The sequence below is a fragment of the Pelodiscus sinensis genome, unplaced genomic scaffold (assembly GCF_049634645.1).
Source record: "Pelodiscus sinensis isolate JC-2024 unplaced genomic scaffold, ASM4963464v1 ctg218, whole genome shotgun sequence".
In the NCBI taxonomy this organism is placed as follows: Eukaryota; Metazoa; Chordata; order Testudines; family Trionychidae; genus Pelodiscus; species Pelodiscus sinensis.
Genome location: NW_027465818.1, coordinates 49,662 through 67,320, shown reverse-complemented (window position 1 = coordinate 67,320; position 17,659 = coordinate 49,662).

Sequence of the window (17,659 nt, the reverse complement as noted above, 5' to 3'; positions counted from 1 at the left end):
CCCCCAACTCCTCAGCCAGTTTTCATCTCTGTCCGTGTCAGGTGGTGGGTGCCAGGTAAATGCTGCGGCTGCTTTGTCCAGTGCCAATGGGATTATTTCACTCAACATCATCAGTGGTGCCAGGGGAGGAAAATCACTTACACAGGGCTAGAGCTGTGTCCACACTGGGGGGTTTCCACTGCCCCAGCAACACTTCCTGGTGCGGACCAGGCTCAGGGTGCTGCCTTGGCCCCCACTGCCATAGTGATCACCTCCTGGGCATCGCTGTACTGATCCTCTCACCTGCCTGTGAGGCAGGGCAGGGCTATTAGCCCCGTGCTACAGGTGGGGGGAACTGAAGCACGACACGACTATGGGATTCACAGAGCTGTGTAGGTGCCTGACACTGACTGACCTTAAGGGGAGTTGGGTTAGGAATCCCAGCCCAGTGACTTACCCCGAGTGTCCCAGGAACCAGGCCAGAGCAGGGAGCTGAACCCAGCTCAGTTCTCTAACCACAGAACCAGCCTTCCTCTGTCACCTGTGTCATGAATCATGGGTAGTGTGAATGGTTAGCACGAGTGCATGAGTGAATCAACAGTAAGTGAGCTGAAGAGAGGCCATGCTGACGTCCAGGCAAGAGCCCCAGAGAATCCCGGGCTTCATTTGCACGTTTGGTATACATACATTGCCCTCCTAGTTCGAACTAGGAGGGTAGTGTAGACATACCCTAACAGACATCACCCCACCTGGGCTGTGTGCAGCAAGTGGATGGCATCCCACTAGCCTGGCCCCTGCCGAGGGGATATATACCGCACCATTTCCCCCCACAACCTGGAGTCCATCGATTCGGCATATTGGGGTGATGTGCACATTGGACTTCCACCTCAACCAAATTAACCAACATTCCCTGGGGTCTGGCCAGCCCCAGAGGGTGAGTGTGTGTGAGTGTGTTAAATTGAATTAAGAATTAAGCTGCTAAATTGGGTTAAGGAGTAGATGTAGATTGTTATTCCATTTAAATATTGCTTTTAATGCCTTTTAATGCTTGTGATGCCTTGTATTGTTGTTTTAATTGCTTAGTACTAAATATACATGTAGCGCCCCTCTCCACCTGGTTACCTTCTTTAAGGCCAATCTGCTTACAGGTTTTGATGGAGAGGTCTGGGTTCTTCTGGATCCCGCCACCCACTCAACTTTATTTTTTCCGATGGATTTATTTGGCGGTGCCTCCACCCCCCTCACTCCTTCCTGGCAGGGTCACCAGGGCAGCTTGGGAGAAAAATTCTAACCCAGGGGAATCCCCACATACTTGCCAGGTAGTTGGAGACTCCCAGAAAAAGCACAAACACATACACTATAAAAAACACAGTTATATTGAACAGGAGACAAATAGAACAGGGTAAAACACTATTTTTCAGTTCACTGGTGCGCAACAACTGTAAGGTCAGTGTCCTGTTGATACGTGCACTTTGTTGGGGCCCTTGATGACTTTTGACCACAAAATTCTTCTCTGCAGTGGTTTAGCAGTGGGGCGCACAGGACTCACAAGTGGGAGAAGGTGGTAAATCCCTCCACAGGTTTAATATGCAGCAGGTAATAAAATCCCCAAACAAATTCCCTGAGGGTATGTCTACACTACAACGTTAGTTCAAACTAGCGGAGCACTTAGTTCGAACTAGGAAAACCTCATTTTACGAGGATTAAGCCTAGTTCGAACTTACTAGTTGGAATTAAGGGGTGTGTAGCCCCATAATTCGAACTAGTGGGAGGCTAGCCCTCCCCAGGTTTCCCTGGTGGCCACTCTGGCCAACACCAGGGAAACTCATCTGCCCCCCTCCCGGCCCCGGAGCCCTTAAAGGGGCACGGGCTGGCTACGGTGCCCGTTCCAGGTGCAAGCCTGCCAGCACCCAGCCGGCAGACCCTGCAGCTGGCACGGATTGAGCCACCCACCTGATGCCCCCCAGCCCACGCCCTCTTCCCGGGACCAGGCTGGCGGCTCCCGGGAGCTTGCCCGGGACCGCAAGAGGCGGGCACCCGCCTGGGCTAGTGCAGACATCGTGGACCTCGTCCATGAGCTCCGCACTAGGCACAGGAAAGTGGCCGGCTTGGGCAGGAGAGCTGCCAGCCTAGCCACTCAGGAGCAGGAGTGCAAGAGAATCAAGGGGGTCCACTGAGACCCCCGACCCTGAGCTTACAATGGCCGTACTGGGTCAGACCAAAGGTCCATCTAGCCCAGTAGCCTGTCTGCCGACAGCGGCCAATCCTAGGGACCCTGGAGGGGATGGACTGAAGACAGTGACCAAGCCATTTGTCTCGTGCCATCCCTCTCTAGCCTTCCACAAACCTTGGGCAGGGACACCACTCCTAGCCCCTGGCTAATAGCACTCCATGGGCCCAACTCCATGACTTGATCTCACTTCTCTGTAAACTCTGTTCTAGGTCTAGCCTTCACAGCCTCCTGCAGCAAGGAGTTCCACAGACTGACTCTTTGCTTTGTGAAGAAGAACTTTCTGTTGTTAGTTTGAAGCCTGCTACCCATTCCTTTCCTTTGGTGTCCTCTGGTCCTTCTATTATGGGAACCAATGAAGAACTTTTCTGTATGCACCCTCTCCACCCAACTCCTGCTTTTAGAGACCTCTATCCTATCCCCCCTCCATCTCCTCTTTTCTAAGCTGAAAAGTCCCAGTCTCTGTAGCCTCTCTTCATATGGGACCTGTTCCCAACCCCTGATCATTTTAGTTGCCCTCCCCTCTCCCAGCCTCTCTCTTCCCCTCTCCCACCTCCTTTTCCCAGTCTCCCCCAGTTTTGTTCAATAAAGACAGAGTCAATGTTGGAAGAAACGTTATCTTTATTTTGTACATCAAGAAGAGGGGCTAGGGAAGGGTAAGTGGAAGGAGGTGAGGGAGGAATGCGGTACGAGCCCCCGATGGGGAGGACTGGGCTGGCTCTGTGGGCTTCTGGGGGTGGAAGCTCTCCTGCAGCCCTCCGATTGCCTTCTCTCCCCAGATGGCAGCCTGCCAAACACTAATTCGAATTAGTTTTTTAGTCTGGATCCGTTAGTTCAAATTAACTAATTCGAACTAAGTTAGTTCGAACTAACGTTGTTGTGTAGACGTACCCTGCCTTAGTAACTAAAAGATGCTGCACTCACACACTCCATGGATGAGGCTCAGGTTCAGAGATGACTCGGTCACTGCAGAGGGGCTGGTCTCTTCTGGCAGGGATCCTCCTCAGGCAGGAATCAGGCTGCTTCAATCCCGGAATTTCCCCTCACCACAAAGGGGTGCCGGGCTCAAGGTGCAGGCCACACAACTGCACCAAAATTCAAACTATAATCTCCTAGCCCAGCATTCAGACACACACACAGCAGGCAGCAGCCCCGAACCAGCAGACGGGAAAGAGCTGACCATGGTGGCTGGTCTCACCCAGGGAGCGGGAGAGCCAGCTCTGCCTCGCTGGGGAAGCCTCCCAGCAAACTCCACAAACTGGGAATCAACAGTGGAGACATAACACCCAGCTGAGGGATCCTGCCTTCCGGTCCCTAGAGGCTAGTTCTCAGGGGGAACCCTGCATGCAGGCCTGGGGTTCACTAGCTCCCACCCAGCCAGCTTCCCCTTCCCTGGCTGGCTCCAGACTCTCCCACCAATGGCTCCTCCTTCCCCTCCTGAACTCCCTGGGAGGGGCATCTCACTCCCTATGGGTTGCCGGGCAGACTCTGTCCCTGGTAGGGAGGGGGAGCCAAGGCAAACTCCGTGCGCCTGTCCCTGAGCTGCCAGCAGACAGAGCCCCAGGAATCTAGGTCATCTCCTTGGGGTTACAGACACATATAGGCTGTGTCTACATTGGCACCCTTTTCTGGAAAAGGGATGCTAATGAGACACTTCCGAATTGCAAATGCTGCAGGGATTTAAATTTTCCCCGTGGCATTTGCATGAACATGGCTGCTGCTTTTTTCCTGCTCGGGGCTTTGCCGGAAAAAAGCGCCAGTCTAGACGGGATCTTTCGGAAAAGAAAGCTGGATGGGGAGCAGCCTCTGGGGTGCCAGGGCCAGGACACCAGCCTAGCAGAGGATGGGTGGGAGGTGGCAGTGACATCACAAAGGGCCTATTGTATGACCACAGCCTATTGGGGGACAGTGATGACCTCACAAAGAGTCTCTGGCAACAAGCTCTCAGGACAGAGGTGCACGGCCGGGGCAAACGCCGAGTTTCCTGCGGCTTGGCAGAAGCATGGCCCCTTCTCAGGGTCTCTGCAGGGGCCGGATGGAGAAGTGGGACTGGGGGGCGGGGGCAGGAGCCTCGTCGACATTTTCTCCTTCCCTGCAGCTGGTCCTGTTGTCCCAGGTGACAAGGTAGGAGCCTCGGAAAGGTTTGGAGCCTGCTCAGTCTGGTTCCCCTTTGCTCCATTCCCTCTCCCTGTCTCGCCTTCTCCTGCGTCTTTTCCCCTTTCCCTGCCCCACCAAGCAGGAGGAGGTGTTGGGGAGTTGGGACAGTGGGAAGCCTCACACAGAACTCAGACTGGCAGAGTTCTCGGAGCAGGTGACCTGGCCCTCCATTTGGACGTGTGCTGAGACCCACCCCCCACCTCCTAGCTCCCAGAGTCTTGCTCCCGAATGGCCAAGCGGGTGGTTACTGACGGAGGACACTTGCAGCCTTTCGTTCTCTTTCAAACCGATTTCGGGGAGTCATTATTAACAGTTCCCAGCCATGCGGGAAGTGCCTAACACCTGGGCTACGTCTACATTGGCCCCTTTTCCGAAAGGGGCATGTTAATTTCAGAGATCGTAATAGGGAAATCCGCGGGGGATTTAAATATCCCCCGCAGCATTTAAATAAAAATGTCCGCCGCTTTTTTCCGGCTTTTAGAAAAGCCGGAAAAGAGCGTTTACACTGGCCCCGATCCTCCGGAAAAAGCGCCCTTTTCCGGAGGATCTTATTCCTACTTCAAAGCGAGTGGTTACTGACGGAGGACACTTACAGCCTTTTGTTCTCTTTCAAACCGATTTCGGGGAGTCATTATTAACAGTTCCCAGCCATGCGGGAAGTGCCTAACACCTGGGGTTCCACAGGGGTCTACTTATTAAGTTTGCAGATGACCCCAAGCTGGGAAGGGTGGCAAGTGCTTTGGAGGACAGGGTCATACTTCAAACTGATTTGGACAAACTGGAGACATGGGCTGAAGTAAACAGGATGAAGTTTAATGAGGAGAAATGCAAAGCGCTCCACTTAGAAAGGAACCACCCATTTCACACATGCTGAATGGCTAGGAAGGAGTCCTGCAGGAAGGGATCTAGGGCGTCAGAGTGGACCACAAGCGAAACAGGAGTCAACAGTGTGACACTGTTGCAAGAAAAGCAAACATGATTCTGGGAGGCGTTAACAGGCATGTCGTGAGCAAGATTCGAGAAGTCATTCTTCTGCTCTACTGTGCACTGATTAATCCTCAGTTGGAGTCTCGCTGCTGATTAGGCCTCTGTTGGAGTTTTGTGTGCAGTTCTGGGCACTGCATTTCAAGAGAGCGTGTTCTACTTCCAGGGGAAAAAAAGGAAACTGTGAACCGTAATTTGAATACCTTTCTTCCGGGGCGGGGTTTTGTTTTTGTTTTGTTTTTTGAAGAGGCATTTCTGGGGCCAAATGTCACAAAAAGCCCTCTTTCGGAAGCTCCCTTCTTCCTGATGGGAGGAGGAAGACTGGGCTTCCAAAAGAGTAGGTTTCCACTTCCAGCTGAGCAAACGTGTTCCCTGGATGTAGCGGGGGCGGGGATGGGCAGGTGTGTGTGTGGGGGGGGCGTGTTTCTGGGATACAGCAGTATATACCAGGCCTGAGAGGGGACACGAGAGCAGTTTTCAAGTGCCTAAAATGGGGTTATAGGGAGGAGGAGATAAATTGCTCTCCTTGGCCTCCGAGGAGAGGACAAGAAGCAATGGGCTTAACAGCAGCAAGGGAGGTTTAGGCTGGACATGAGGAAAAACTTCCTGTGAGGGGGGTTACACTCGGGAGATATTTCAGAGCAGACACCTGTCAGGGATGCTCTAACGGTGCTTGGTCCTGCCGGAAGGGTAGGGGGCTGGACCCAATGATCCCTGATGGCTGGTGCCCATTAGTGGTGGCTGGGCTGTGGCCGGTTGGAAGGCCTCTGTGTGTCCTAAGGGGGTGCTTGGGGGCAGGACATCAGCCTGACTGGGGTTGGGGGGGCAATGACACCACAAAGGCCTATGGAGGGGAGGGGCTAGGGAAGGGCTGAGCTCATGGAGATCCCCTGACAGCTGCACGGCAGGGCAGCCTCAGAGACACCCCCCAGCCCTTTCTGGCTGTGTGGGAGCCCCCCAAAGAGGCGGGGCTGGAATCGCTCTGAGACCGACCCTGCTGGGGGTGACCTGGGCCAGCCCTTGGGACGTCCCCGGAGACCTCTCGGCCGCCCCCTCTCCCAATCTCGCTGCTGATTGGCTGAGCCGGGGGCCACGGACAGGGAGGAGGTTTCCCGGGTGTGACCCCCCTGCCCTTCCTTTGCAGGCTCTGCACGGCCGGGGTCCAGGCCTCCAGCTGGCCCTGCAGGGGGACCGGCAGGCACAGCCCCACACAGGTGCCAGGAGAGCTGGTAGGTGAGCATGAGCAGGGGTGTGGGGGAAGTCTTCCCTTAGCACTGGGGTAGGGGGGCATGGGGACCCTGGGGCAGGGCCGGCAAGACAGGGCTGTGTTGGGCCTTTTCCCCATCCGGGACAGGTGAAGGGGATGGAAGTTGAAGTCAGGGCCTGGCTGGCTTTGGGATAGGGACCCTCAAATCCCATACACCTGGCGGGGGGGGGGGGGGGCTTGTTGGCACAGCCTGGGCACTGGTCTATTGACCCGGATCTACCTCTCTCCCCCGCAGCACGTCAGCTCCTGCATCACGCCCACGGTGTCCTAGGGGAGAGCCAAGGCCCAGGGAACAACAGAGCCGGTTGTAACCTCCCCCCCCCGCATTTCTGCATGGGAGGAGAGTGACCTCTGAGCCGGCCCCGGACCCTGGGGTGGGCAGGCGGCTCCCGCAGGGCCGGCAGCGGTAGGGCTGCGGGCTGGCAGCAACCCCTGGGGAGGGCCAAATCCGAGCCGGGCCTGAGCAAGGTGGCCAGTGTCCGGTTTGGAACCGGACAGGCCAGAATCTGAGGTTTCTGTGTGGGAAAGAAATGGAGACAATAGAAATGAGACAATGGGAATGGGCGGGATTTCCCTGGGGAGACGCAATGTCGATTGTGATGTCATGTCAAGTGTGTCCAGTAGTTTTGTTGAGACCATCTGGCAACCCCAGGCCTGAGCCAGACTTAGGCCCAGTTCAGGGGAGACCCTGGGACGTTAGGGGCCCATGTTCCAGCCAGACTCCTGCCCCGACCTGGGTCCCTCCTTGTCCCCCTGGAGCATCTGGGGGTGCAAATCCCCCTGGAGGGCCTTGCCCACCGCTCTTTGCCCCAGGAGCTGGGGGTCTCGTTAGCTCCTCTCCCCAGTGGCTTCAGCGGAGGGATGTGGGGAGGGAGGCGCCTGGCCCAGGGGGGTTGGGAGCTGGCAGCAGGACTGCAAAAACCAGACTCTCCAGTAGAAAACTGGACACCTGCCATCCCTAGCTGGCAGCAGGACACTGATGGGGCCCTGTCTCCTCCCTTCCATCCCAGCTCAGCACAGCCCCCACTAGGGAGCTTGGGGCCCAGCTGGGACTGTCCCTCAGGGGCCCAGCCGAGGACACTGGCCTGCCGGCCAGGGAGGGTCCTGACCCCTGTGCCCACTGCTGCTGCACCAGAGGTGAGGGACCCCGCTGGGCAACGGGCCCCCAAGCACTGACACCGACAGACGCCAGGCCGGGGGCCCTGCTGAAGTGTAGCCCCCTGATCCTGCCCCCTCCCGGGAATGGGAGCCTGGTTGCTACACACCAGACCCTCTGGGACCAGCCCCACGGAGGGTGAGTCTGTCTCTCTCCCCTCCCCCACACTGCATGTAGGACCAGCCCCTCCCCAGGCCCCAAGGCACCTGCTCTTTGTGGGGCCAGGGATGCAGCCCGCTGGGAACCCAGCCCCAGCCAGGGCCCTAGGGCAGCTGGACGCTGCAGGGGGAGAGGGGCATCACCAGCTCCTGCACTGATAGCCCCGGAGGGGTCTGGCCCTGGGGGGCACTAGAGAGGTGCTACGCCCATCCCAGGGCCAGCTCCCCCTACCCCCTGGTTCCCAGGCACCGCGTCTGACAGGCCCTTGCTCTCTTGGGACAGGAGGAGCTCGGCCACGGGGACACGCCAGCTCCCCTGGGCTGACCCTGGCCCCAGGTGCCTGCAGCTCGGCAGGGGCTGCCCCAGGGCAGGTGACGACAGCTGGGGAGGGAGCCGCCTGCGATATCAGCACCTCGCTTTCCCTGCTCACGCTGGGAGTGGAGCCGCAGCCGCGGCCGGGCACCGGGGAGAGGGAGGGGCTTCCCCCCCGCCTACCGCTGGGGATAGAACCATCCACCCATCTCCTGTCTCTGGACAGGGACCTGCACAGCCTCCTGAGTCAAGGCCAGCTTACGGACTACAGCCGTTAGGCTGAACTGCCTGACTAAAGGGGCAATACACTGGCCATTGGGCCACACTGCCCTTAGAAAAGGGGCAAGGTACTGACTGGCCATTGGGCCACACTGCCCAGAGGAAAGGGGCAAGGTACTGACTGGCCATTGGGCCACACTGCCCAGAGGAAAGGGGCAAGGTACTGACTGGCCATTGGGCCACACTGCCCTTAGAAAAGGGGCAAGGTACTGACTGGACATTGGGCCACACTGCCCAGAGGAGAGGGGCAAGGGGCTAACTCTGGCCATTGGGCCACACTGTCCTTAGAAAAAGGGGAAGGTGGTGTCTGGCCATTGGGCCACATTGCCCAGAGGAAAGGGGCAAGGTACTGACACTGGCCATTGGGCCACACTGCCCTTAGAAAAGGCGCAAGGTACTGACACTGGCCATTGGGCCACACTGCCCTTAGAAAAGGGGAAAGGTACTGACACTGGCCATTGGGCCACACTGCCCTTAGAAAAGGCGCAAGGTACTGACACTGGCCATTGGGCCACACTGCCCTTAGAAAAGGCGCAAGGTACTGACACTGGCCATTGGGCCATACTGCCCTTAAAAAAGGGGCAAGGTACTGACACTGGCCATTGGGCCACACTGCCCTTAGAAAAGGCGCAAGGTACTGACACTGGCCATTGGGCCACACTGCCCTTAGAAAAGGGGCAAGGTACTGACACTGGCCATTGGGCCATACTGCCCTTAAAAAAGGGGCAAGGTACTGACACTGGCAATTGGGCCACACTGCCCTTAGAAAAGGCGCAAGGTACTGACACTGGCCATTGGGCCACACTGCCCTTAGAAAAGGCGCAAGGTACTGACACTGGCCATTGGGCCACACTGCCCTTAGAAAAGGGGCAAGGTACTGACACTGGCCATTGGGCCATACTGCCCTTAGAAAAGGGGAAAGGTACTGACACTGGCCATTGGGCCACACTGCCCTTAGAAAAGGCGCAAGGTACTGACACTGGCCATTGGGCCACACTGCCCTTAGAAAAGGGGCAAGGTACTGACACTGGCCATTGGGCCACACTGCCCTTAGAAAAGGGGCAAGGTACTGACACTGGCCATTGGGCCACACTGCCCTTAGAAAAGGCGCAAGGTACTGACACTGGCCATTGGGCCACACTGCCCTTAGAAAAGGCGCAAGGTACTGACACTGGCCATTGGGCCATACTGCCCTTAGAAAAGGGGCAAGGTACTGACACTGGCCATTGGGCCACACTGCCCTTAGAAAAGGCGCAAGGTACTGACACTGGCCATTGGGCCATACTGCCCTTAGAAAAGGGGCAAGGTACTGACACTGGCCATTGGGCCACACTGCCCTTAGAAAAGGGGCAAGGTACTGACACTGGCCATTGGGCCACACTGCCCTTAGAAAAGGCGCAAGGTACTGACACTGGCCATTGGGCCATACTGCCCTTAGAAAAGGGGCAAGGTACTGACACTGGCCATTGGGCCACACTGCCCTTAGAAAAGGGGCAAGGTACTGACACTGGCCATTGGGCCACACTGCCCTTAGAAAAGGCGCAAGGTACTGACACTGGCCATTGGGCCATACTGCCCTTAGAAAAGGCGCAAGGTACTGACACTGGCCATTGGGCCATACTGCCCTTAGAAAAGGGGCAAGGTACTGACACTGGCCATTGGGCCACACTGCCCTTAGAAAAGGGGCAAGGTACTGACACTGGCCATTGGGCCATACTGCCCTTAGAAAAGGCGCAAGGTACTGACACTGGCCATTGGGCCATACTGCCCTTAGAAAAGGCGCAAGGTACTGACACTGGCCATTGGGCCACACTGCCCTTAGAAAAGGGGCAAGGTACTGACACTGGCCATTGGGCCATACTGCCCTTAGAAAAGGCGCAAGGTACTGACACTGGCCATTGGGCCACACTGCCCTTAGAAAAGGGGCAAGGTACTGACACTGGCCATTGGGCCATACTGCCCTTAGAAAAGGCGCAAGGTACTGACACTGGCTATTGGGCCACACTGCCCTTAGAAAAGGGGCAAGGTACTGACGCTGGCCATTGGGCCATACTGCCCTTAGAAAAGGCGCAAGGTACTGACACTGGCCATTGGGCCACACTGCCCTTAGAAAAGGGGCAAGGTACTGACGCTGGCCATTGGGCCATACTGCCCTTAGAAAAGGCGCAAGGTACTGACGCTGGCCATTGGGCCATACTGCCCTTAGAAAAGGCGCAAGGTACTGACGCTGGCCATTGGGCCATACTGCCCTTAGAAAAGGCGCAAGGTACTGACACTGGCAATTGGGCCATACTGCCCTTAGAAAAGGGGCAAGGTACTGACACTGGCCATTGGGCCATACTGCCCTTAGAAAAGGGGCAAGGTACTGACACTGGCCATTGGGCCACACTGCCCTTAGAAAAGGCACAAGGTACTGACACTGGCCATTGGGCCACACTGCCCTTAGAAAAGGCGCAAGGTACTGACACTGGCAATTGGGCCACACTGCCCTTAGAAAAGGGGCAAGGTACTGACGCTGGCCATTGGGCCATACTGCCCTTAGAAAAGGGGCAAGGTACTGACACTGGCCATTGGGCCATACTGCCCTTAGAAAAGGGGCAAGGTACTGACACTGGCCATTGGGCCACACTGCCCTTAGAAAAGGCGCAAGGTACTGACACTGGCCATTGGGCCATACTGCCCTTAGAAAAGGGGCAAGGTACTGACACTGGCCATTGGGCCACACTGCCCTTAGAAAAGGGGCAAGGTACTGACACTGGCCATTGGGCCACACTGCCCTTAGAAAAGGGGCTAGGTACTGACACTGGCCATTGGGCCACACTGCCCTTAGAAAAGGCGCAAGGTACTGACTGGCCATCGGGCCACACTGCGGTTACGGACTCCACCCACTAGGCTGCCCTGCCCTATGCCGGGCTCTGCCAGAGGGAAGCTGGGAGCCTGCAGGCTTTGTGGCCAGAGAAGCTGTCGTCCCCTCGGCACCAGGCGCGAGTTGGACCCAGGGGCCGGATGGTGACGATTCCAGCCCAGGGACGGGGCGTGTCGTGGCACAGACTGAAGGCTGAAGAACTCACCCAGAGGCCAGGACCAGGGCAGCGGAGGAGGAAACCGGCTGGCCAGAGCAGAGAGGCCAGATGGAGGCTGCACTTCGGGGACCGGCTGAATCTGGAATAGACGGAGGGGCCTCCCCGTCGCGCCGCTTCCCCCCGGAAGACAAGCTCAGGCAGAGAAGCCACCGCGAACCCGGCACCTCGCAGCCCTGCCCTGGGCTCTCGTGGCCTGGCCAGGCCTTTCCCAGGGAGACTCCCATCCAGTGCAGATCCCTATGGAGGGGGTGGGGAGCCTCAGGCATGGGGGCCGGATGCAGCCCCGGCTGGCGGGGATCCGGCCCCTGAAGCTCGGGGCTCCCCCCTGCACTGGGGGCCCACGCTGGGGAGGGGAGGGGGGCTGTTTCTCACTTGTGTGCAGCCCCCCATAGATTTCTCTGTGGGTCAGTGGCCCCGACCCAGCAAAGGTTCCCCACCCCTGCTCTGTGGGGGGTAAAGGTCCCTGGGAACCTGACTAGGGCCCCACCCATTTCACAGCCAGGAGACGTGCAACGGGGGGAGAGGAGGGGATGGGGGGATGGCGAGGGGAGTCTGAGCTCCCCACGTGGCGAGGGGCCTGGGGCGTCAGCTGCTCGCCTGACTCGGCCGGGATGGGACAGGAGTTGTCCTGCCCCGACACGGGCACTCGCGGAGGGGGCAGATCAGAGCCACCCTGAGGGGCAGGGAGAAGTGAGGGTGGAACGGCTCTAGCCCTGCCCCACAGGCTGCTGGGAAGTGAAATTGGCACTCTTGGGACGCCCCCACCCCCATTGCACACAATCCTAGTTTGGGCCAGGACCCAGCCGGTCAGAGAGCCGGGAAATTTCCCAGGGAAGCCCCCGGGAGTGTGCCAGGGAGCAGCGTGGACACGGTCTGGCTGTGAAATGGGCGAGGTTGCAGGGGGACGCGATGGGGCCCTAGTTCCGGCGTATTCCCTGGAAGTTGTGGGAAAGGGTCTGCCAGAAACTCCTGGCCCTGTTGGTCTCCAGGGTCATTGGGGAATCCCCTAGTGCAGCCTTTCTCCAGCTGGGGCTCCCCACCCAAAAGGGGGTCCCAGGGCCAGGGGAGGGGGCTCGCGAGCAGGGTCACTGGCCGCCTGGGTTTTCCCAGCCATGACCTCGTCTTCGGGCCTCAAATCTTCCTCTGGGCAGATGTTTGGAAATATTAAAAACTGTCGGATTTCTCCCGGCTTTCCCAGCTGAGTGGCTGGAGAGCAGCGGCTACTGTCTGGCCATCCGGTTTGGGGGCAGCCCCATTGACAGCAGCAGCACAGGAGGAAGGGAGGCCAGGTCCAGTGTTGCCACCCTTCCTTCTGCACTGCTGCTGGCGGGGGGGCTGCCTTTCCATCTGGGTGGCTGCAGAGCAGCGGCCCCTGGCAGGTCACCCAGCTCAGAATTCAGTGCCAGCACCAGCTGCAGCGCAGAGGGAAGGGGGCATGATAAGGTCTTGCCTCCTCCCCTTCTGCACTGCTGCAGGGTGTGGGGCTGCCTTCTGACCCGGGTGGCTGGAGAGCAGTGGCTGCTGGCCAGGGGCCCAGCTTAGACGACGGCGTCCCTGCCAGCAGCAGCGCAGAAGCAGGGTGGCTCCGTGTTGTGTCACTCCTACTTCTGCACCACTGCTGGCGGGGGCCCTGTCCTCCGAGCTGGGCGCCCCAGGAGCAGCCACGACTCTCTGGTCACCCGCTCGGCCGTCAGTGCTGCCCCAAGAGCGGTGCAGCAGGAAGTGCAGGAGGGGCGGGATTGCAGCACTTCCTTCAGCACCGCGGCGGGTGTCAGCCCTGCCTCCCACACCGGGTGACCAGAGAGCGGGTGCCACTGGCCAGGGGCTACCTCAGAGGGCAGCGCCGATACCAGCAGCAGCACAAACTAGGGGTGTCAACGTGTGTAGCTGGCTACACGATTAACCGATACGTCTGGGCTTATTGGTTAATCCTGTCGCCTCCACACACCCCTCCCCCGGCTGCCTCAGGAACAGAAGCAGCAAGGGGGGGGGGGGAAGGTGGGAGCTGGTGTATGCGGGGATCCAGCTATTAAGCTGCCTCCCCATGAGCACCAGATCCCATGGAGCTGCCTGGCCCGCACCATGGGCTGCTGCCTCTCATAGAGATGCAGCAACACGGAGGGTGAGGGAGTCAGGCAGGAGCTGGTGCACACGGGAAGCAGCTTTTAAGACAGCTCCCCATGTGTATCAGCTCCTGTGGAACCACGTCTCACCCATCCCCCTCCACTGCTGCCTCCCTATCAGCGTGGGGGCAGGGCAGGCATGAGATGAGATGTTCGGGGAACAGGCCAGCTCCATGGAGCCCCCTTTCCTCCCTCGCTGTCTCACATAGAGGCGAGGAGGACGGGGGGTTGCTCGAGGGGAGCTGACTTAAAATCTAGTTCTCCGTGAGCACCAGTTCTGCGGAGCTGCCTGCTCCTCCCTCTCTCATTCCAGAGGAGGCTGCTGCAGAGCAGCCTCTGTCCGGGGCTGGCACAAGCTCTCGTCGCACAGAGGCTGCTGTGTGGGATGCCGGTGCAGCCTCTGTCTGCTGTGTGGGATGCCGGTGCAGCCCCTCATTGCTGACTCAGGCACCAGGGACTATCGAATAATCGTGGAATTGCTACAGTTTGATGCAGTGACATGATTGTTCAGTGACTCCCTGTCTGACATCCCTAGCAAACAGGGAGGGGGGCCCTGGACGGTGCTCCCCTCGTCCTTCTCTGCCTTCGCTGGCAACAGCGCCGCCACTCCTGCTGGGCAGCTGGACAGTCCGTGCTGTCTCCGGTAACAGTGCAGAAGGCAGGTGGGCTGCTGCAGCTTTGCCTCCCTGCCTTCCGTGCCGCTGCTGCTGGGTAAGGATGTTAAATAACGATTCATGGACAAGTTGAGGAGTCGATGGAATTTCCATTGGCTACTCGACTAGTCGATGGGCACTTTCTGCACTTTGAACTGGACAAGGGCCCCAGCAGGGCCTCCTGTGCACTTCAAAACGGGAACTCCGTGTGCAGCCCGGGGCCAGCAGGAAGTCCCACTGACTCGGCTTTACGAGGGTCCTTCCGCTTTGAAAGGCTCAGGATCCTGGAGGCTCTTGTGCATTTCTGAGTGGAAGCACCTGCATGGAGCCTGGAGTCAGCGGGGGACTCAGACCCCTGGCATCCCCGAGGTCCATGTGGCGCTGCTCCTTTGGAGAACCCCCTTTTCACACCTTTTCCCATGAGCAGGCAGCGCCAGCACCACCAGCAGCGCAGAAGGGAGGGCGGCCTGGTGTGGCGGTGCCTCCCTTCCCTCTGCACTGCTGCGGGCAGAGGCTCTGCCTACTAATGGGGAGGCTGGGGGCAGTTATAAGGGGTCAGGTGCCCAACCTGGATGGCAACCCCACCGCCAGCAGCAACGCAGGAGGGAGGGGAGCTGGTCTGGTATCGCCACCCTCCCTGCTGTGCCGCTGCTGGCCGTGCCTCTCACTTCTCAGCTGGGCAGCTAGAGAGCGCAGGCACCATGTGCACAAGGCCGCCTGACCCAGCAGAGCCACCCTCCCTTCCGTGCCACTGCTGGGGGCAGCCCTGCCTGCCACACTGACGCTACGTCTAGACGACAGGCTTTTGTCCACAGAAGTTTTGTCGACAGATACTGTGGACAAAGCTTCTGTCAACAAAGAGCATCTAGACTACGTCCAGTTCTGTAGACAGAGCAAGCCGCTTTGTCAACATGACAGTGTAGACGCAAAGGGCAGTGGAGATGCAATAGCGCCTTCTGGCGACAGAACTCTCTCGACAAAAGGTGTTATTCCTCGTAGAATGAGGTTTACAGCTGTCGACAAAACAGCGGAGTCAACAGAACTAAGCAGCAGTGTAGACGCAGGTATAATTGTGTCGACAAAAGTCCACTTTTGTTGACAGCACCCTGTAGTCTAGACACACCCTGAGTGGCCTGCGAGTGGCCCATGCTGGCAGGACTCCCAGCTGCAAAGTCAGCGCCAGCAGCAGCGCAGGAGGAAGGGAGGCCTGGTCTGGTATCTCAGCCCTTCCTTCTGTGCCGCTGCAGGCGGTGGCGCTGCCTTTGGACCTGGGCGGCAGCAGAGCAGCGGCTGCTGTTGTGGGGCCCAGTTCGGAGGGGGCCCCACTGAGCAGCGAGTGAGGGGTGGTCACTGACGGGTCCCCCAGCTCAGAAGTCAACGCCGCCCCAGCAGCAGCGCAGAGGCAGGGTGGCCTGGCATGTTGTTGCCACCGTTCCTTCCGCACTGCTGCTGGCAGGGCTGCCTTCTCCGCTGGGGACCACAGAGCAGGGGCCACAGGGGAGGTGCCCAGCTCGGAGGGCAGCTCCGCTCCCAGCAGCAGCGCAGAAGGAAGGGGGAGTGGCTGCCATTGCATCCTTCCCTCTTCCCCCTGCTGGGGGCATCGCTCCCTTCCAAGCTGGGTGGCCAGAGCGAGCGGGATCCCAGCTGTGGGGTCAGTGCCAGCAGCAGCAGCAGCGCAGGAGAAGTGGAGGCAGCGATGCCGTTGCCACCCGTCCGTCTGCGCCGCTGCTGGCCAGGTTGGGGGCAGAGAGCAGCTGCCCCTCCAGCCGCCCAGCTGGGGAGGCCAGGAGAGATCAGGGACATTTCTTCTTATTTCCAAACTCCGCCGGGATGGGGACCTGGGGACTGAACACGAGGCCACGGCTGGGAAAGCCCAAACGTCCGGTGCCCCCGTGAGCGACCCTCCTGCCCTCGCCTTGCCGCCCCCTTCTGGGCAGGGACCCCCAGGGGGAGAAACGCTGCACTAGGGGATTCCTCTACGACCCCGAGGGCCCCCACGGCCAGGAGTTCCCGGCAGCCCCTTTCCCACCACTTCCACGGAGGAGGCGGCAGGTTCTCAGGGGAGGTTTCCCCGACTCAGAGATCTGCCTGGATGGAGAGTGGAGGAGCAAAGGGAGGGCCTGGCCAGGAACGCCCAGGGCCAGGGCAGGGCTCACACGGCAGCACCCGCGGCAGGGAACCTGCTGCTCAGCCAGGCCCAGAACTCTGTGTCTCCCGGCCACTGGGGCCAGCCCAGATGTATCCAGCCTCCTGATGACTTGAGAGTCCCAGCTGCCTCTTCCTGTGTAGCCTGGAAGAAGAAAAGCGACTCGAGACCTCCAAGAGATGCTCCCTCGATGCCAAAATCTCCACCCAGCTCAGGGGTAGCATCAGCAGGAGCCAAATAAAAAATTGTGAGATTGGTTTCAAATAAATACATTACAGAGAAATACACAAATTATGTTTTTATGAGCTTTGCTTTCTGGGCCCTAAGCGCACGCTTGGGTCCGTCTCAGCCATTCCCTGCAAACCGGAGGACTTGAAACACTTTTCCCATGACAGCCGAGGGGGCGGCTACACCCCAGGGCCTGTGGGGACAGAGCGGTGTCAGCAGAGCCCCCTCACTGGGATGCAGCCCACAGGCACAGCAGGGGTGTTTCTGTTGCCACGACAACAGCCCCTCCCCAGGCAAAGCCCTCCCAGACCTCTGGCTGGAGCAGTCATGCCTAGCAGTCAGAGCAGGGGCTGTGGGTCACAGCTGGGCCCAGGAGTCCCTCAGCAGCTGAAAGGCCGGTCTCCTGGGCTCAGACTTGAAGGGCCGAAGGGACCATCATGAGCACCTGGTCTGACCCCTTGCACCTTGCAGACCCCAGAACCTCACCCACCCCTCCGGTCCAGCCCCACTCTCCCTGGCTGTGTTACTGACGCCCTCACGTCACGGCTCAGCGGTGGGGAGGGACGGAAAATCCCCCGTTGACACGACTTGATCCCAGCCTGGGACCCTGCCCCACACTGCAGAGGGAGGCAGCCTCGTCCACCCTGCCCCCACGGGCTCTGCACATCTCCCCCTTGACAGTCCCTTCCCACCCCCAGACACGGGATCAGTCGGCGCAGGCGTGTTCTGGCCGGAGCCCCCAGCCACACGGCGGGGAAAGAATTGTCTGGAGCCGCTCAGCACGGGGAGCCCACGTTTCCCTCTGAGGAGTGCGGGGCAGCCGGTCCAATTCCTCCCACTCACGTGAGTTCAAGGGCTGCGGATGGGAGCTGGGCAGCACAGACGCTCACACTGACTCCCAGT